Consider the following 22,301-nt stretch of genomic DNA (forward strand, 5'->3'; position numbering starts at 1 on the left):
AGCTCCCCAAGTAAAAGGACTAACTCTTTTACAACCAGATCTTGGTAAGAACATGACTCAGGGCTGCTTTGGCAATCTAAGGTAGAAAAGTTAAAAGGCAGCAAACCACCATGGCACATGGTTACCTATGTAACAAACCTGTATATCCTGCACGTGTACCCCAGAACTTAAAATTTAAAAAACAACAACAACAACAACAACATTTTTTAAAGGCACTCTTTTACATTTTCCCCACAGGAATGTGTCAGGGAAAACCATTTTCCACCTTTCTGTCTCTCTGCTTAAAATTCAAATACAGAAGAATATAGTCTTGTTGGTGTAACTTAGATCACATGTCCATCCTCCCTTGGCGCAGGAAGGTGACGTATCTTTACTGACAGTCCCATCAAAACCATAGAGTCAAGTAAAGGGTGAAATTAGTTCCCTGAAGGAAAATAAAATCTAGGAGCTCCTGCCAGAAGGGGGAGAAATGTTAGAAGGCAAAAATAACAGATGTTTACAAAATTCATCTAATTCTAACCAATATATGAGTCCTTTTTACCATGTTTCCCTTAGAAATTCCCAGTTTAGAATTACTAGTTAAGTCTTATAGTCTACACCTTTGGAAGTCTTATTATTACTAGAATATACATAGCTGGTGCACGCAATGTAATTAAAGAAACCAGATGAGGAAAAGAAAAAGTTAATTTAAAAATAAATTTCAAAGTGATGACGTATCTTTTCATAGTCTAGTAAAGAGGTAAGCTTTGAAAAACAAACATGTAAAAGAGAAAGAAAATAAACCTTTAACTTTTCAGGGGAACAAAGTAAGGGAGATTCTTTCCAGATAATGCCTTCCTGACCTTTTCCTTTAAATTTTCACTGCCAGTACTTGGTTAATGCATTCACGTCTTGCTTTGGTGGATGAGAATCCCACATAACTCACAGCTGCCTCGCCCAGCCCCTCCTGCTTTCGATGCTGGGCTCTTGGACTCTGTCCTGTGCAGTCCACAGCACTCCAGATGGGTCTGGGAACCATGCCATGAGCCTCACTCACTATCCCAACATGATTTTATGGCCTTATGGTGAAGCATTATAGAGCACTATAGAGCCTCGATGACATTTTTTAGTCACAATAATAATGACATATGGCACTGTCTTCATAACCCTTCCATTTGGAAGAAAACAATTTTCTACTTATTATCTTAAAACATGGGGGCTGAGTGACTGCTGCAGCTTCTGAAATGCACACTCAACACTAATGAGCACTAGCCTACAGTGACCTATTCAGAATGGAAGGCTCACAGTGTGACATTCTGTTTAAGTGGGCTAAATGATTGGACATCAGTCACAGGAGTTTAAAGGTCTGAAGAGATGGCAAAATATTATTAATTCAGTATCTCTTTAATGCTAAAAAAGTATGGCCATGGGGACCCTTTGACAATTTCTTGGGCTATCAGAATACCTAATTGGAGATTAATCTCTAATAACCTCTTAATATCATTCAGAAGTTTAAATGAAGCCCAAACAAGAAAGAAATTGTCAGTTCAGTAGTGTCATTTACAGCTAATGCTATGGAAAACTATTTAATTCATTACAGAGGCAGAGAGGCCCATTTCAATTTTTGCCCTATTTCTATCTGGCCAATTAAATATAGTGCTGGCTAAACACTAAAATTAGAAAATGGGAACTCCTGTGCCCAGAATTGACTTCTTCAAAGACTTTCTGGGCTGATGCCTCAGGTTTCAGGCAAACCATCAATCCCAAGGGCTGCCTTCCTTGTACCCAAAACTAGGTTAGGCCTTCCTTTATAGCACTTAATAGAATTGAAGTTGTACTGTTTTTCTTTTAACTGTCATCTATAAAAAAGCATACTCTGGCTGGGCACGGTGGCTCACGCCTGTAATCCCTGCTCTTTGGGAGTCTGAGGCAGGAGGATCACGAGGTCTAGGAGTTCGATAACAGCATGGCCAATACGGTGACACTCCATCTCTACTAAAAATACAAAAATTAGCCAGGCGTGGTGGCTCGCACCTGTAGTCCCAACTACTCGGGAGGCTGAGGCAGAAGAATCGCTTGAACCCAGGAGGCGGAGTTCGCAGTGAACTGAGATGATGCCACTGCACTCTAGCCTGGGTGACAGAGCGAGACTCCGTCTCAAAAAAAAGCAAACTCCATAAGGTCAGGTCATTTATCTTTCTCGCTCATGTATCTCAACACCTGGAAAGCTGCTTGGATAAATAAGTAGATATGGTCTTATTTGTTTAAAAAACAATGAATGAATAAATAAAGGAATACACACTGAGGTCTAATTTTAAAATTGATCGTGAATGCCACACATTTGCTCCTGCCCTACAAATATTATTACTCTATTAGCACATCATGTTTGAAGCATTAAAGTATTTTTTATCCTTTTCTACTATTTTAGCTTTAGAGAAGATGGATCCATGGATCATGGGGTCCTGTGTGTAATTCCAGATCTACCTCAGGAAATATGTACAAAAGGAAAGAAGGAACCAGACCCTGGATTTCTTCATATTCCCCAAATCTGTGTAATCATCATGGTCTCTTACCACCCCTCACTGCAGTTTCGTGTATTCTGGGGGGAGGCTGCCTTTGTTCTCTGGAATAAGGAAGCCCTGGGCAATGACCAGTCATTCCAAATAGCAGGGAAAAATCAGTGTGAAAAAGAGACTTACCCTCATTTTTTGACATTTGACCACTCACTCCGAAGCCTCACTTTTCTCTTTTCTGCTAGCCCCACATCTGGACAGGCTGATCAAAAAGCTCATGCATGCCCCCTCCTTTGGCCCCAGTGGGAAATTCAAATCTAGCCAACCCCCAGCCTTATCCCCTAACCTCTATGATGGTTCAATCCCCTCCTTCTGCCTTGACCAAGCCAGCCTGGATCTGTTTGTGCCCACCCTGCTCTCCCCAGGTATCCCTTGTATGAATAATAAACTTGCTTTCAAATTTCCTAAAATTCTCTGCATCTTAACTATTAATTGTGAAGCAGTCTATCTTATCCATGGGGTGTCCACAAAGTAGCTAGCCTGATAAAATTCTCTCCACCATTATCTTGTTTTGTACCTCAGAATAATTCAGCTATGTTTGTGATAAGAGTTTATCTCCAGAAGACCCTTGTCAAAATGTGTATTTGACGCAGCATTGCGTATTGGTTGCATCCACAGAGAGAGATTTTAAAGAAAAAGATTTTATTTTTTAAATTTTTTCAGCTTTAGTGAGATATAATTAAGAAATAAAATTACTTAAATTTTAGGTGTACACTGTGAATATTTAATAGACGCATATATTGTGAAGTGATTACCATAATCAAGTTAAGTAACACATCCATCACCTCACAGTTACCCTTCACATTGTGTGTATGGTGCGACATCACCCCGTTTCCTCATCCCGCAGCCCAGTAGAAATGGCAGTCGCCATTCTACTCTGTGTTTCTGTGAGTTTGACTTTTTTAGATTCCACATATAAGTGAGATCGTACAGGATTTGTCTTTCCTTGTCTGATTTATTTTACTTAACATAATAACCTTCAGGTTCATCCATGTTGTTGCAATTGGCAAGATTTCTTTCTTTTTTAATGGCTGAATTATGTTCCACATGTTTGTGTGTGTGTGTGTGTGTGTGTGTGTGTGAATATATATATGCATATATATATAACTTTTGGAATCCACCCATCTGTCAATGGAGGGAAGGTTTTTAAACAATGAAATGCTAATACAACGTAGGTTAAAAGATCCATGGGAAGTCTCTGAAGTTGAGACTTGGATTTATGAGAAGACTGTGCAATGAAAGAAGAGTAGTATCAAGACAGGATGAAGAGGAATTAGAAGGCATCTTCCTGAATTTGCTATTTTGCCTTGGCTACCCTTAATTATAATGATATTCTGGGGTCTTATAACAAAGGCTTTGCAAAAGTTTGTTATCTAAGTCCCATGCTAATATGCATAATTTCCTTCCTACTTTCTTTTCTTTCATTTTTCTTTTGCAAATTTTTAGTCAATGTGAAGCATTGACCAAGGAGCTATTTCCTCTTTTGACATCAGCAATTTTTTTCATTTCTTGCCTGAACCATCCATCAAGAGGCCACTATTGCTCCAAAGAGAAGTTGCCATGGATATCAAATTTGTGGATGTAAATTTAAAAAGTCAAAATCCAGACAAAACTAAGAAAAAAATGTGAAGAATATTTGCCAAGTCAGTTAATTCTGCTATGACCTCTGTGAGGCAATAGGAGAGCTGAAGTTAAACAGGACCTGCCATATGCCCTAGTAGACAACAAACCCCACTGTGTTTCTAGAACCAACATCTTAGGACGAATAGAGCATGCCTAAACAAATCAGCCCCAACACATGTCACATGGCATGGGGGGATGCTATTTGTTTTCTTGTGTAATAAAAGATGATGACACTGTGACACTAAGAACTGGAAGACATGGAGAAATTGCAGACATGATGCAAAGATGCCAAAGAAGAAAAGAGTTTGCCATGGTGGTTGGAGTATTGGTCTGAACAAGGAAGCTTGAGCACATACCAATAGGATGTTCAGGAAATCAGATGTACCTGGAGATGTAGGCGTGGAGTGGAAGGAACAGACACTGGATTAATTGCATTTAATCCTGAAATAAAGGAGTCCACATGGTTCAGACTAAAACTACATATTTGGTCATCAGGAAGAATGGAAGCTCAAGATAGAGACAAAGTTAAACTGTGGAAAACAAAAATTACATTTTTCCCCTACACATCTGAGTTAGTGGCTGAGAAATATCATCTCTAATATTTTCAATTAATATATCTATGTTAGAAGCTGCTGTTAACTTTGTCTTAGAGAGCCCTTTCAACCAAACATTTCCTGAAATATAACTGACTATTTTACTAAATAATATTCTGAAGGCAAAATGAGAAAGTCACCAAGGACAAACTGTGTCCTCTGGTAGATTCTGCATAAATGATTTCGGTTAGCTTCCTTTCATCAAGATTTTCACAAATTAATTCATAAATATTAGCATTTCATTAATTGCACTAATATTAACATTTCACATCAGTGGGGATTTTTAAGCAAATTTCTAATTACATTCAAAAAGTAAAACAAGGAAAAGGTTTTCTAATAATGCTGGTATTAGCAGGCACTAGAATTAGTTTTGTCTTGAGTACACATACATTGCAGTATGAAAATCTGTTGCTCTGGGTTTTAATAATCAATTTTATGGGTATATTATGAATAACACATACTGAGTATCATTAATTAGCTAGTGAATTTCAATGCTTAGAATGAATTTAAGCATCAATCCACGTATCTTATGCATCTTTTTAAAAAATCAACAGAAAATCAATTTCAGGGAAGTAAAATATTTTCTACATGCTAATTTAAGTAATCAATAATTCAAGGGAATTATCAGCATGATTTAAGGATATTTTAATTTTGATTTTTTTTTCAAGAGAAAATTGTTTCTGTGGAATAAAACAAAGCAGGGAGTTCATTTGGTAAAATCATCTTGTTCTTGATTTTAGTAATAATCCAAATAGATACTTCCACTATTTTGAGTTTCACTCACTATTCATTGAACGAAACTTCATGCTAATTAACCATAATTCCATTTGCTTCACATACAAACTGTTCTCATACCAGCAACATGCTGTTGTAAGTAAAATAATATTTTGTTTGTTTAAAGATCCCGCTTATAGACATTTCCAGGTTTTAATGAAGTGTTAATCTGGGAAACAATGATATCAGGGTGTCAATTGGTATAAATAATTGTGTGTGTGTTTTCCCACATCATACTCATTTAACTTTCCATGGAGAATTCTCAAATAACTTAAGAAAAAATTTAATAAAAAATAATGAATATAAAGACAACTTTTAAAATATATTTGCATTTGACCTAAATCCTCATTAATTCTGAAAACATCAACTTTTTTGTTATCAATGTTTTCATAATTTTGTGACTATGTTTTTCTGAAATTTTTAAATCACTCCTAAGAAGTAGTTGGCAATTTCTTTTCTTGAAACTTTTTAACAGCACGAGTATTCTTTAAAACTCTTTCTCCTTATTATGCTTCAGCCAGACGGGCCATTCGTTCAATCCTTGTCCTTCGCACATGCATACCATTACTCCAGCTAATTCCTAATTTTGAAAATCTCATTGGAAAAATGAAACTTACTCCTCAGAATCTTTCCCTGCCCTTTTCATCTGAATTAGATAAGTCTTCTCTTTCTCTTTGGTGGCATCCAATTCTTTATCTTCTTGTCATGTATTGGATTTGTATTACGTATTTTTATGTGTATTCATTCTCTCTACACCCAGCTCTCAGACTAGATTAAATCTAAGAAAACAAGGACATTGTCTCTTTTGATTTACTGAGGGATATTGAGAAGTGTTTGGCACATAGGTGGAACTCAATAAATTTAGAGAGAATGAATCAGTGAGTAAATGAATGAATGAAACTCAAGAGCCTACAGGAAAATCTGACTTACTAAATTACATAGAACCTAGCACAGCATCACTATACCATAACACAATAATGGATATTCATCATAATGTTCCTGAGCCCTGTGGAATAAAGCTAAACTACGTTCAACATATTCTGTTTAAGAAGGCAGGAAATTTTTTAAAAAATCTGTAATAATAATTTTCATAAAAATTGTTCTTTAAAGGAAGGCCTCAGCTATGGGGAAAATGTACATATTGCAAAATGTCTTATATATCTAACCAGTTCCATGTGCATTTTGCATTATTAGAGTCACTTTTTCCCTCTCAAAATCTAAATATTGACTCCTTAAGAAGATGCAGTTAACAGCTATACAGCTGGGAAAGCTCTTCTTGAACTTTAAATTTTAGCAGCAGCTTACTAGATAACAGCTAGAAAGGAAACTGGAAACTTACAAACATTAATTGAAACTCATAGCCTGGTCAAATACTGCAGACCTAATGCTTCTCAATTTTTTCCAATTAATTATTCCAGGTTTTCCATGCACAAGGAGGAAAAGAGGCCGAACATGGAAACCCCATGCAGTGACTGCCTCCTTTGGATCAGCATGTTACGAAAAGTCGGTACCTGCCATTCTGATTGACTGAGAGCAACAGAAAACCCCTGAAGGCTTCCGGTTCAGTTGGGATTGTAATGATAGACTAGCAAGATAAAAGCCTGCCAGAACATTAGCTTCAACTGTATGACAATGCCCTTCCCAAGAAGATATGATGCTGTGTAGATGAATATAGATTGAAAATGTGGATCCTGTCAGCAGCACTGATTTCACTCAGAAAACCTGTATACTGGGAGGATGCTGTGTCTGCTCAGGGTTAGGACTCCAGCAATGTGTGAAAAATTTATTTTCCCAGCTGCAAACATTCATGCATCTAGTTGTACAAGTGGTAACTTGGGGGTCCACACTAATGTTGAAACTTAGACAGAAATAGGTGTGTGAGTGTCTGTCCCTACTAGGAGTGAGCAGGTACTTCTTGGCCTAATCATAGGGCATGGAGGAGGATCCACACATTGGTCAAAAATAAAATTTCTTTCTGGAATTCTTGCAGCCCTTACTCTCCAAATGCACCCTGATGCCATGAAGTAATTCATTTTCCTCTCTTCCATAGAACAGACACAGTTATCATCATTTTCATTGTTTCTCTGACTGATTCCCTCCTTCTGACTCCACAGAGCAGAAAATTTACCCTCTAGAGGTGTAGAGGGGATAGGTTTTCCTCTTTTTAAATTATTTCTTCAAACAAGAGATATGAACAAAAACTGTGAAGACAAATTTCTACACCCTCATGTTTGAATGGTGAATAACATTGACTTTGCAATTAAACAATACTAAGTAGAATTTCTCTTGCTGTGAGAGGGTAAGAAAGTCACCAACAGCTCTAAACATCATTGGCTATTGTAGGGATTTAGTGAAATAACGAACATAAAGTGAGGTACAAAAAATGTTCCCTATAAATGTTGATTAATGACATGATTATTACTATAAATACAATGGGAAGACTATCACCACTTTTCAGTCATGCTTACTGATATTTGATGTTATGTACTTAGCAGAGGACAAGACTAAAGTATTACAACCAAAAATGCCCATTAAAAAAAATGGTGCTAGGGGTGGCATAAAAGTTCATCTGAAATTTCTTCCTCAGTAAAATGGGATGCATGAATTTTTATCTTTACCTTAGAGAAATGGTAAGAAAAAGTACCTTCTGTGACATAACTGTGAAGACACTCTGCCATTTGGAATGAGAATGAAATATTTTCACTAAAAATGTAACCGTCATTGAACTCAGTACCTATGGGATGTGTATAATTCAGTTCAGCAATTCAACAATAATTTCTAGTCTTTTTATAATAGAAATCAAATCTTTTTACATTTTCTTTTCTCATTCTAGTGGAATGAATTGCTTTTTTGTGACTAGGAATAACTGAGTAGAAATACTGCTTTTATTTTTATTTTTTGTTGATAGATATTTGTTGATGGGATAAAAACTTGATGATATTCTGACATCATATAACAGGTATATACAAAATATATAGCATTTTATGTTCTTTTCCCTGTGAGGTGCTGAACTGTTTGCATGTATAAAAAGTTGTTTTAATTTCAAACTTTGAGATTACTTAGGAAGAAAGATACTAAATGGTTATCTTTCTTTTAGGGAGTTAACGTATGTTATCCCAATTTTTTATTCACTATAACAGTTTTTATTTAATTTTTTGTCTTTCCATGCCAAGTCAGACCGTGCCCTCTAAGTCACAGAACTGGGTATTGCAATATCATTTTATTTTAAGTAGAATCTTTTTATATTAAAAAAATATTTAGTCATTTATTTTGTAAGAGAAAGCATCATTTGACTTGGCCTCTTCATTAACTGAGATAGGGAAATAAAAGAAGAGAAAGATAATAAGTTTGTTTTGAACATATTGTGTTTTACATACCTACTTAAATATCAGCCATCTGGAGATGCTTAGCACACTGAGGTATAAATCTGGACCACAGGAGAATAGTATGAACTAAATATGTAGAAACTATCACCAGAGGAGACAGTTGAAACCATAGATATAAATTACAACAATGCTTCTTCCCGAGCTTTAATGTGCATATATAGGAGTCACCTGGGGATCTTGTTAAAAGGCAGATGTGATGCATAGGCCTGGTATAGACATTCTGCAATTCGAAAGAGCTCACAGGTGATGCTGACGCTGTTGGGTGGAAGATCACATTGTAAGTGGCAAGAATTTAGATCATCCAGGGAAAAGTGTAGACTGAAAAGAGTAGATAAGTAGGACAAGACATCAGAAAATTGGATATCCAAAGAGGAACCGTGAAAAAGCATAAAATGGATGAATTAAAGAGAGTTTAAAATGTGCAAATAAGGAAAATAACAACAGCTAAAAGAAAAGTGTATATATATATATATTTTTTTAATGAGATGGAGACTCACTCTGTCTCCCAGGCTGGGGTGCAGTGGCACGATCTCGGCTCACTACGAGCTCCCACGTTCAAGCCATTCTTCTGCCTCAGCCTCCTGAGTAGCTGGGACTACAGGCGCCTGCCAACACGCCCGGCTAATTCTTTTTTTTGTATTTTAGTAGAGACGGGGTTTCACCATGTTAGCCAGGATGGTCTTGGTCTCCTGACCTCGTGATCTGCCTGCTTCGGCCTCTCAAAGTGCTGGGATTAAGGCGTGAGCCACCGCGCCCGGCCAAAAGAGAAGTAATCTTCAAGGAGAAGTGGGTGGCCAAACAGGGCCAAAGGATATGAAAAACCAAACTATAGAAGGAAGAAATGAAAAGCTCATATATTTAATAATTAAAAGATCATTTGTTATTTATATATTCTGCCTACAAATCATTGTCAGATGCATGTATTGTGAATTTTTTCTCGCAGTCTGTGTCTTCCCTATTGATTTTTTAAATAGTGACGATTGTTGAGCAGAGATTTTTAATTTTCATAAAACCAGATATTGCAATATTTTATCATATGGACAGTGTTTCTCAGTCCCATCTAAGAAATGTCTGCCTACTGCAACGTAAAAAACTTTTAAAAAATACTTCCTTCTCAAAGTGTTATAGTCTTGATATCTTTTATGTTTCAGTCCATATTCCATTTTGAATTAATTTGTATATATGGTAAGAGGGAGGGGTTTCCTGCAATTAAATAATTTTTTAAACACAATAAAAATGGACCAAATACTTAAGCAAATATTTCACAAAGGGACACGAAAATCAAGGAAAAGTAGTTCACGTCCTTAATCATCAGGGACATGCAAATCGAAACCACAGAGATACCATTACCTATCTGCTAGAATGATCAAAATTTAAAAGACTGAAAACACCAGTGATTGGCAGGAGTATATGGTAACTAGAACTTTATATGTTACTAATGAGGACACACAGTTGTACCTCCACTTAGGAAAATGGTTTGAAAACTTCTTACAGAGTTAAGCATACATCTACTTTATGATTCAGCAATTCTATTTCTAGGCATTTACCCAAGAGAAACGGAAACGTGTTCACAAGGAGACTTGTGAAAGAATGCTCATAGCAGCTTTACTCAGAATCGTTCCAAACTGTAAAAAATCCGAATGTGCATAAACAAGGGAATGGATTAATAAATTGTAGTATGTTCCTAACATGAAAAGCACTTGGTAATAAAAAAGAATAAACTTGCTACACAGAACAACTTTCATGAAACTTAAAGATGTTGTACTTAGTGAAAGAAGCTAGACAGAAAAGTATGCATTGTATGATCCCATTTATTTGAAGTTCTACAACAGGAAAAAATAACCTATGATGAAAGAAACCACCCTGTCTATCTCTTCTGTAGTAGCAACAGTTCTAATTTCTTTCATCACACCTAGAAGATGAGATGAGGGAATGTTCTGGAATAATACAAATGTACTGTATATATATAGGCATGTGGTTTACAAAATATATAAATCATATAACTACTTAAGATCTGTGCTTTTTATGATATATAAATTATATCTTAACTTAGGAAGAGGTAAGAAATACCAATAGAGTTATTAATTATATTCGAAAGAGATATTTCAGTGAGGTCATGGAGCAGACCCTGTATCTTGCAAAACAGAAAATCTAGATCGTACTTTTGGGAATTTTATCCTCAAAGGGAGTAAATCATCATACTTGTTTGACTTGAAACATGGTAGTTTTGTTTAATCTAGGAAAGGTCTGATAAAATTTTTAAAATAATAAAAAAAATGAGCAAAAAGAAGGATGAGATTGAAAAACACAAAAAAAACTTGTCTCCAAAAAGACCTAGGAATTGATAGTAGTGCTTGGGAATGAGGTAAAATCATCCCTAAGCTTTGCACCCTTGAATCACATCAGTTGAAGCAAAAGTGCTTTGTACCCTTAAATTCTGTTTATAGTTTTTGTTGTTGTCGCTTGTCTGTAACTCCAACCTACATTATTACAGTTAAAAGCCAAATGCATATCTGCTTAACATCATTTTGGGAGTTTTAGAAATTCTTTTGCAAATACAGTATTTAACAAAATTTTTTGTATTCTCCTTTCCTGATTGTTTATTTGGTGAACCACTTGTTTGGTGTTGAGAAGATGAGACAATTGTTATTCAAGCTCAAGGAACACAAATATTATGCAAGCTTCACAAGAAAGGAAGATACAATACTTCAATACTGTTGGTATTTTACTCATTTTCTTGAACTAGTGTTTTTCAACTTTTTTGGGACTGCCATAATAATTCTGAAAGCAAAGGTGCTGATGGCAGTTGGTTTTCATGTCCCCGTATCTAAAGCAAAAGGTGCTTTAGAGCCTACTGTGTTTTAAAATAAAACATTACCTAAAATAATTCACATTTAAGAATTTTATGAACGCTTCCAGGATAAAGAAATAGCTTGTGTGCAGCAAAAACAGAAACCCCCCCCCCCAAAAAAAAAAAAAGCAAGGTTGGGGATCCCTGCATAGCAAGAAACACCTTTGATATTGCTATATCTGAGATCAACAATAAGAAAACTATTTAAGTTTCACATTTAGCTATAATCTGTTTGAGTGTGATACTGTTGAACCCAGGCTGCCATAAACCACCCTGGGGCCTTCTACAGTGAACAAATATAGCAAATGACTCCGTGCTAATATTTTTCAGGGGCTCAGACTTTAATCTATTAAATATTTTATTTCCTAGTTTTATATTATTCTTTAGGGGACTGAGAATATTTACATGGTGTTCCTCTCTATTATTTTATTTAGTCTTTTTGATATTGAATCTATTGTACTTAACACAAATATTATCATTTTATTCACACTAATTTGTCAGTTTATATAGTGGATTTTAGTAGAATGCAAACCTATAGGGAGAATACTATATGGTATTACACAAACACAAATAAATTAATGTTCCCTATCCTTCACAAAAATACAGGAGGTTTCCATCAAGGTAGTTTTTTCTGAGAATGGGAACCTGGAATTTTGAAAAGAATTTATAACATAGTGATTAGAATACTGATTTTGGAGCCAGACTATTGGGGTTTAGAAGTTGCTTTGCCTCTGTGTATTTCAAATTATTCATCTGTGAAATGGGATTTTTTTTTTTGAGACAGGGTCTCACTCTGTTGCCCAGGCTGGAGTGCAGTGGCATGATCATGGCTCACTGCACCCTCAACCTCCCGGGGCTCAGGTGATCCTCCCATCTCAATCTCCCAAGTATCTAGGATTACAGGCATGTGCTACCACTCCCCACTAATTTTTGTATTTTGGGTAGAGACGAGGTCTCATCATGTTGCCCAGGCTGTTCTTGAACTCCAGGACTCAAGCGATCTGATCACCTCGACCTCCCAAAGGGCTAGGATTGCAGACATAAGCCACTGTGCCCAGCCCTGTGCGATGGGATTTAAAATAGTAATAATACCTACCTCACAGAGCTTCTGTGAGGACTGAATAAGATCAATACTGCTGAGAATACTACTTTGCCATAGTAGGTACTCAATAAATATTAGCCATTATTACTGGAGTGAAGATAAATGACTTTCAGTAGCTGCTCTACTTAACTGAAATGTTGTACATACCCATACAGACACACAAACACAACACTGGATTAAGTTCTAAAATATGTTTGAATCCACACAGTCATGGCTTTGGATTAAGGACTCCTCAACACTCAATTCTAGATAAACTGCATTACTTCTTCCATTAATCAATGGATAATTTATTTATCAAATGCCTCATGGCTCAAGTAAAATTTCAAACTTTTAAGCACACACCGTACATGATTATCCCCGAGTGCTCTCCATGGTTGCTTTTAAACCCATCCCCTTTTCTGAAATACTGGAAAGAAAGGGACTCTTCTTAATTAATACGTTGGTTCCTATTTTCTTTCATAAGGTGGCTATACTCATTATTTTTAGGAGCCCTCCAGTTCTCCATTCAGTGCATAGACAGCTCCCTGAAATATTTAGTTACTGATCATACTATCCTTCTAATCTTCTTTTCTCCTTGGTCTATGCACCCACGGCTGATTTGCATCTTCTGTCAAAGTCCCTACAGATGAAACTGTATGTCCGCCCCCCAACCCCACTGATTTATACGTATATATATAAACTCCTATTCTGCAAAGAATGCCACTTAGAAAGGTTGTTAATCACCACATGCTTGTTCTGAATTGTATTGTTCTGCATTGCATCATGCAGCTTGATTGTAAGTTTCACAGGGCATAGCCTTTGTTTGCCATGCCCTGACTATTGTTCAGCACAGTGCACATTGATGGGACTATAGAAAAAACAAACAATGGCTTTATCCACGTTTCCATTTTAATTGTCAAATGGAATGGTTTAAAAGCACAATTCACACAAGAAGTTGAGTATACAGCCTCTGAAATGGCTAAAATAAGCCATGTAAACTTTAGAGGTTAAGGCTATCTTTTTAAATGTAACTTTCAACTTTTGTTCATTTGTCATTCTTTTTCTCTGAAAATTACCTGAAAGTCAACCATGTATATCTAAATGATTGCAGGTACGCTTAGCTCATGTGACTTGGGGGAAAACTAACTGGGTGTAGAATCTAGTACTCAGATATGCTTGGCACTGCCAGAATTACAGGGATCACAAAAAATCTGTTAAAGGATTTCACAAGCTGGCTCTGTAAAAGGTACCATTTCCCATCAAAGACCACAATTAGGACCATGGACAGCAGACGGTACATTCTAACCTGTGGGGGTTTTTTTGTGAGGGAGCAATTACAAAATAAGAAAAAAAAAAATCGACAGGTAATCTCTTGCCAAAGCACAATTTGCATTATCTCTAGGAAATGGCAAGCATAGCAATTCAGGCAGTTGCCAAGTGTTTTAACTGCTTCTGCCTGACATTAGTTCCTATTGCACATCTCCTATAGCACAGTTGGGATCGTTTTAGTGCATCTTTGGAATTCCATATCTTACTAAACGGAGTGCTGACTGAATGGTCAAAGATCTAGATGAACTCTAAAAAATACCAATATTACAGATGACAGACATGTAAACACCATAAATATAAAAGCAGATCCCAGGACAATTGACTTATAAATGGATGCATCATACAGGTCTAAATGCACAGCTTCTCCAAGGTCTAATATATAACATTTATATATTAGACTCCAAGGTCTAATATATAAATACAGACAATAAGTCTATGTTTTAAAATAAGTTCATAACCATATGTTTTAGAAATTTCTATATCAGTTTATTTGATTAGTAGTGATCTTTTATCTTTGAAGACGGAATGATGCAATGTGGAGTTTTCTGTAATTCTGTATCCTAAGAATTTCCCAGGGCATTTGTCAAAAGCAGAATCTCAGACTCTACTCCAACTATTAATACAGATCTTCCAAGAGAGAATCTTAGATATCTCTGTCTCTAAAAAACCTCTCAGTTGATTTTTATTGATTAGGCAATGGTGCTGGAATAGTAAAATGGTAAAATGAAATTGGAAATATCAAGCACTGGTTTCTTGTTTGCATTGTTTGGATACTGACAGACACCTGCCTGTAGGCCTTGGGTCAGTTATTTGAGCATTTGAAATCTCCTTTTTCTCAAACAGGAAAAGAAGGATCTAGATTGGGTATTCTCTATGGTACTTTTTTACTCCAACATTCATTCTAGGATTCTGATTAAGAAGATGAGCTGGATCATATTGTTTTCTGATTCCTCTTTACATATCTGAGAGATTAAGTAAGCTTGCCAGGAACAAAGCACATTGCTTTGTTGTTTCTCTTGATACATATAACTCAAGGCTAATTTCCCTACTGCATGTCAATGCATTAACACTGATGAAGGAAAAAAACCTACTTGAGAAATTTGGATTGTGGGGGTGTTTGGAAGGGGAAAAGCAATATGTAAAAGTGTTTGATACAAAGATTAATTTAGGTCTTAGCAGACTCTTAGAAGGCTCTTTAAACATCTATTCACGTTATGGCCACAAGCCCCTGGAGAGTCAAATAAATTATTCTAAGATTCTTTCATCAGATAATGGAGGCTAATTTGAAGAAGTAAATAGTAATTGCAATATTAAGCAATTCAAACCACTGTTACAACTATTTCTGGAACTCCCCATGCTGACAGATTTATTTGATGCTAAGTCCTTTTCCCTCATCTTTTAAAACGCATTTTACATAATCCGGCATTACCTATTTTACATATGTGGCATTTTGCTTAGCATTAAACTAGTTTATTTGGAGAAGATTCTTTACAGACTATTCTGGGGAACAGCCTGCTACTCTCTTCATGTAGCAGCAAAAGATGCAGGGATGCTTGTTTAAATGTGGCTTCTCTTAACAGCTTGTAGAGCTAGGGAGCAGAACAAGAATGTAAACATTATTAAAATAATCTATAGTGCCAAATGCAAGGAAGCAAATGCCAAAACTTCTCCAAAAGTAGCATGGAACTGACAGAGAATGCATACTCCAGTATTTACACTCTTGCTTTACTATGACTTACCAAGGTTCATGCACCAGCCACGTGTACTCCTCCTCTTCCCAACGGCTCTGCAGGGAAAACAACAGGTGTTTCTAGTAAATAATCCAGCGTAACACAGTCAGTAAATACCCAGGTAGGCCTAGTAACCCACAGATTTGCTTTAAGATTTTCTTTTAGCAGTGTCCTTTGCTGTTCTGGTCTTTGGGAAACATGCATACGTATGCGTGCACACACACACACACACACACGCCCCCAAAGTTGTTTGTATAAAACCAATTCCTTCCCATTGTTTGCTGGATTCAAAAATGTTCCAACCCTGACAACAAAGGCATTAGGTAAAAAAGGATGCAGTAGATAAATCTTGTGGCTCCCATAAAAGAATACAAACATAGGGATTTGTGATAATGCCAAGTACTTTCAATGTAACCACCTCTGCCCTTTGTAAAACACTAGCTGCTCTCTACATGTACATGAATGGAGTTCAAATGCAGAGATGAGACACAGCTAAGTCCTTGGGATCCTCTTTTGAATACTGTGTAGGAGTGTATTGTGAGGAGTATGGAAGCTGTTTCTGCTAGGCATGAATTTTAATCTATACCCCATGGTCTCCTAGAGGTCTGAAGGTTTTGTACGAATGAGACAGGAATTTACCCGTGCCCTGAAAAAAGATGATGTTATAGGCTGTTTTCCTTGGCAACAGGATATGTATGTGGTCCCTCTAAGGAGACTAACCGTGCCTGACAGCTGGTGAGTCTCGCGCTACTTGAATTGGTTTACTCGTAGTTAATCCAGTTCCAGGCATTAATTGACAGTGGCTGGATGTGACAGGGCTATTTTGGTTTTGCTTTTTTACTATCGAATCTAAAAGATAAAAGAAAATTACTGAGGTTGCAGGTTACAAGTTTGGATAGCTCATCATAAAATCTCTATCAAGATATAGAAAATCTTGTTCTCTGCAATATTTTTTGTATCACTACCTAATTTTTAAAACTAAAGTCTTGGCTGTTCTAATTTAGTACAAACTTATCCATCAGATCCCATTGTCAATTGTGGAAATACTGTTATGTAGTAAAAATTCCTTAAATAGGTTTTAAGCTCCTAGAAGGTAAGTTAGAGCTAACATATTTCTGGATACGTAGTTGTCATATATTGAATTAACAAATAAATACTGACAATGTGAACAATATTGATGAAAATGTTTTTGAGTGTTTATTAGGTGTCAGGCATATATTACTTATCTTATTTGCATTATTTCATCTACACAACCAAGTTAAATATGTTTTCATAAAAATTAACAGGATAAGTAATTTGCCTAAGATCCCACAGTAAATAAGTAGCCAGGAAATAGTCATGTCTTGCTGCTTATTTATAACTTTAAAATGTCTTATGAAGAACTTATATCTGACTAATAAGTTTCATGTAAATATACAGATGAAAACATACTAGCCATATTTTTCACAGTTTATTTTATAATATCATGTTAAGTAAATGAGCAAGATACAGATACTAGATATTATATAATTACATGTGCCTAAGTATATACACACATACATACAAATATTTCTTTACACATACACACATACATGCTTGAAAAATGTGAGCGCACTTTTCTTCTGGCCAGTGAAATTGCACGTGATTGTTTTATGCTTTATGCTTATGTCGATTATTTTTCAAATTTGTATATGTATTAATTGTATAATAAATGTTTTAAAGACATCTAGCAAACTAGAACTCTGAGATCAGTAATTGACACAGTTCAACCCGAGCGGACTTCATGAAGGAAGGCAACTGAGCTAGTCTAAAAGATTCCATCAGATTTACGTAAACGGAGAACGTGGAAAAAGACCTCAAGAGACAGGAGAAAACCTTTCCAGCAAAGTCAGAGGCATGCCTGGGAGCGTATTCTAAAGACAAGCACAGGCCAATCTTCTACGCCAGATAGTGGCCAGCATATATTTTTTTAAAAAGGGGGTGTCATAAGGAGAAAGGTATCCCCTATTTCACAGTATTCAGGATGAGTATATTCAGCCTTTCCCCCACCATTCCCATAAAGAAGTCTGGAAATATGTAAATCCTCAACTAAAAACTAAAATTCAATTCACTTTCAAAATAGCATGTCAGTCATGTTAGTCATGGTCCACCATCTTTGCTGTTCCTTTTTTACCCCTTACATGGCTCAAAGGTCCTGCTGTATTAGATAGGCATCACATCACACTGTGAAGTCATTCATACTTGGGTATAAAATCCTGTCTCTTGCGAAACTGCCCTAACATTAGTGCCTTCTTCTAGTGCTGTGATGAGGAATGTGAAGGATACAATAGGTCAAGTCCTGAGTCAGGCAGAATACCAGGCACAGGAAAACAGTTCCACAGGTGGTAGCAGTTAACAACTGTAAATCATTACTTCTAGAGATAACTGAAGGGGGCAGTGACTGGCAAAAGTGCTGGTGGTGAGCCTGGAAAGCCCTCTTGTGGAAGAACATTTGCCTCATCGTGATGCCATATAATCTACATACACTCTACAATTTCTACAATTAGTCATTCCACTGGCATAACAGGAAAAGACTCTTGCTTAGATGCAGCAGGCTTATGCAAAGAAATAGGAAAAAGGAAAGGAATTAAACATGTAGTAACAAACTGGTATTTCTCCAGGCACTGTGACAAGCACTTTATACACATTTCTGTATTGAGGCCTCACATATCACTTAAAATGTTTCTGGTTTCTGTGTTTGTTTGTTTCTTCTAGAAACAAAGTCTCACTCTGTCACCCAGGCTGGAGTGCATTGGTGAGATCACAGCTCACTGCAGCCTCAACTTCCTGGGCTCAAGTGATCCTCTTGCCTCACCCTCCATAGCAGCTGGGGCTTCAGGCATGCACAACCATGCCCAGCTAATTTTTTTTTTATTTTTTGTAAAGGTGGATCTGGCTATGTTGCCCAGGCTGGTCTCAAACTCCTGGGTTCAACTCGTCTCCCTTGCTTGGCCTCTCAAAGTGCTGGGATAACAGATACACACCACCATGCCCAGCCCATTTTTAATCCCATTTCAAAGACAGGTAAACATTGGCTCCAAGGGAGCACTTAATTTGCTTAAAGCTACTTGGTTAGAATATAGGGGGGAAAAAAAGGAATCCTAGTCTACCTCTGTGCTTCCCAAATCCATGGTCTTTCCATGAGGAGTCATGTTTCACTGGAAAGAAGTAAGACTTAACGTGGTATTGCAGCATGAGCAAAGAAAACCTGAGTTCTGGGTCCATTGACCATCTCTTTATCCTTGGTGAGATAATGTAGTTCTCTGTAGTTATATCAACTATTAAAGGATGGAATTACATTCTAATAACATATCAGGACCCCTTCCTTTCTAAAACCTATCAAATCTAATTATTTAAAGCCACGGACAGTAAACACTTCATAAGAATGACTAAGGCTTATATAGTCTTTAAGTATGTGTCAGGAATTATTCTAAACTCTCTATATATAATCTCATGGAATCCTGACAATTCTATGGCATAGTTACAATTACTAGATATTATTACCAATATTTTGCACGTAAGAAAACCAAGGCGCACAGCTATTAAGTAACACGCCAAAGGTCACATAAATGGCAAAACAGGGTCCTTAATCCAAAAACTCTGGATCCATTTTGTGCGTGTAGCGGCAATGCAATCATCAGATCTTTGGGTCAAGTTATTCGGAGAAAAGCAAACACAGAATATACATTTCAGTGGAAAATGATCCAGTGCTTAGGGGTGAGCAACCCTGTAGAGCCAGAAAAGTATAGTGAGGCTACCGAATAACTAGAGTAGAAAGATCAATAAGAAAAACAAGACCAATATGCGAACAATTGCCATAGGTTTCCCAAATTTGCACAAGCAGTCATAGTTTCTGTGCCATCAGGTAACTTGGAATCCAGTCACATCTGCAGGCAGCAGCCCTCAGATTTTTCAGGGGAAACTATCCTTCCAGTTCTCAAAGACCCTGGTTCTCACAGTGTGGCCCCTGTATCGGCAGCATCATCAGCATCACCTAAAAACTTGTTATAAATGCAAATAATCAGGCCACAACCCCAACTTGTTGAATCAGATGTTCTGGGAAATTTGGCCCAGCAATCTGCATGTTAATAAGCTCTTGTGGGAAGGCTAATATGTGCTAAAGCTTTAGAATTACTGTTTTAAGACACGTGGCTTGGATACATCTAATCTGGATCTGAGTTTTGGAGTGGGCTTTTAAATTAGATGTGGCCAATCAGGCTTAAAATAGTGGCTGATTGACCCATGTGGAGCCATGAGACACAATTTAGAGAATGTTATTGGAAATGTTGCGAGGAAATCATATGAGACTCGATTTTATTGTCATTGCTAAGGGAAAGCCTGCTTTGGGAATGGAACCAACACAGAGAAATACAAAGGAGACCAAGGTGGGTGGAGCTGTGCCATCTTCTGTCAATATCTTCGGCATCTCAGAGTTCCGTCAACACAAACCATGTACGGTCATGTGTCCATTTATTTATGTTGCTGCTTCTGCCCAGAATGTTATTCTCACTCCTTTGCCTTCCTCAGGCTGAATTAACCATTTCCTGTTCTCATTCATGCACCAGCTTTGTCTTATGTTGAACACAGCCCTAAAGACACTCCACAGTAGGTAGTTATTTTTGTTTCTCCATACCTCTCCCACACCCAGTGAAAAAAAATCTCCCTGAAGGTAGGAGAGCAACATTTATGTATATGTGTGTGTGTGTGCATATATATACACACACACACACAAATTTATTCCTACATAAAATTATACAAGTATAAATATATGTTATAAATATATACTTAATATATATAATTTTATATACAGGTATATATACATACCTTTATAATTTATACCTATATAATGTTACTGTATGTTACCTATATAATACTATACTATAATGTCACCTAAACATTACTATATAATTTATACCTATATAATGTTACCTATATAATTATACCCATATAATTTATACCTATATAATATAAATTATATAGGTATATAATAATTTATACCTATAATATAAATTATATAGGTATAAATTATTATACCTATATATTATACCTATATAATTTATACCTATATAATATAAAATTATATACCTATACAATATAAATTATATAGGTATAAATTATATAGGTATAATATATAGGTATAATAATTTATACCTATAATATAAATATATAAATTATATAGGTATAATTTATATATTTATATCTTCATATTTATTATATAATTTATATATAAAGCATATAATTTATACCTATATAATGTTACTATATCATGTTACCTATATATTACTGTATTATAATGTTACCTATATGTTACTATATAATTTATACCAATATAATTTTACCTATATGTTACCTGTATAATGTTACCTATATAATTTATACCTATATGTTACTCTCCTCCCCATTATATATATACACAAACATACACACATATATACACGTTTATATATTTTTATATATAAATGTTATATATATATCAAAGTAACATATATATATATCCCTAATTCTCAGCATCATAGTAGTTGCTTAAAAATATGTTTACTGAATAGATAACTTTCCTACATCACCAATGAGATTATTACAAGGATCAAATGAGAATAAGACATAGAATAGACTTAGCAAAATATAAAGCTCTATACAAACATGAGTCACATTTATAATTATTAACGTCTTCTCTTGTGGGCTCATCTTTTCCACAATTGGGCCATCATAAGAAATGATTGGGAAATAAGACTGATAAACCCTGTATATCTGTAGGAAATTAATTACAAAAATAACAGCAATTCTTTGGTGCTTCTTGCATGAAATCAGCACATAAATAAAAAAAATTAACCACTGCAATAAAAATATAAAGGACAGGTTGTGGTGTTCTGATTATGCATTATATGTAGATTTGACTTAGTCTGAGTGATTAAGCACAAGTGGCACAGGGAGCCATTGAGATGAGGCTTTGAAGCAAAGGAAATCGTAGGTGTAAAGGCCCTACGGCAGCAGGTACCTGCTGTGAGGGGTGCTGGAGAGGTAGTCAGAAGTTGTAGAAGGTGCTAGGCCAGGTTAGAGAGCGGTTTTTTTTTTTGTTTTTTTTTTTTGTTTTTTTAAATTTATTTATTATTATTATACTTTAAGTTGTAGGGTACATGTGCATAACGTGCAGGTTTGTTACATATGTATACTTGTGCCATGTTGGTGTGCTGCACCCATCAACTCGTCATTTACATCAGGTATAACTCCCAATGCAATCCCTCCCCCCTCCCCCCTCCCCATGATAGGCCCCGGTGTGTGATGTTCCCCTTCCTGAGTCCAAGTGATCTCATTGCTCAGTTCCCACCTATGAGTGAGAACATGTGGTGTTTGGTTTTCTGTTCTT

General features: G+C 36.2%; 1 protein-coding gene across 8 annotated transcripts in view; it reads right to left on the reverse strand.

Moving 5' to 3' along the window:
• LOC105480824 (teneurin transmembrane protein 2) overlaps positions 1-22,301 on the reverse strand; it is a 3,943,693-nt gene that overhangs the window by 2,082,231 nt on the left and 1,839,161 nt on the right. For all 8 annotated transcript variants that reach the window (XM_071097760.1, XM_071097759.1, XM_071097767.1 and 5 more), the window contains one exon: positions 15,929-15,975. The gene's annotated coding sequence lies outside the window, so the exon portion shown is untranslated. The remainder of the gene's footprint in view (positions 1-15,928; positions 15,976-22,301) is intronic.

Source organism: Macaca nemestrina, chromosome 6 (genome assembly GCF_043159975.1).
Source record: "Macaca nemestrina isolate mMacNem1 chromosome 6, mMacNem.hap1, whole genome shotgun sequence".
Taxonomy (NCBI): Eukaryota; Metazoa; Chordata; class Mammalia; order Primates; family Cercopithecidae; genus Macaca; species Macaca nemestrina.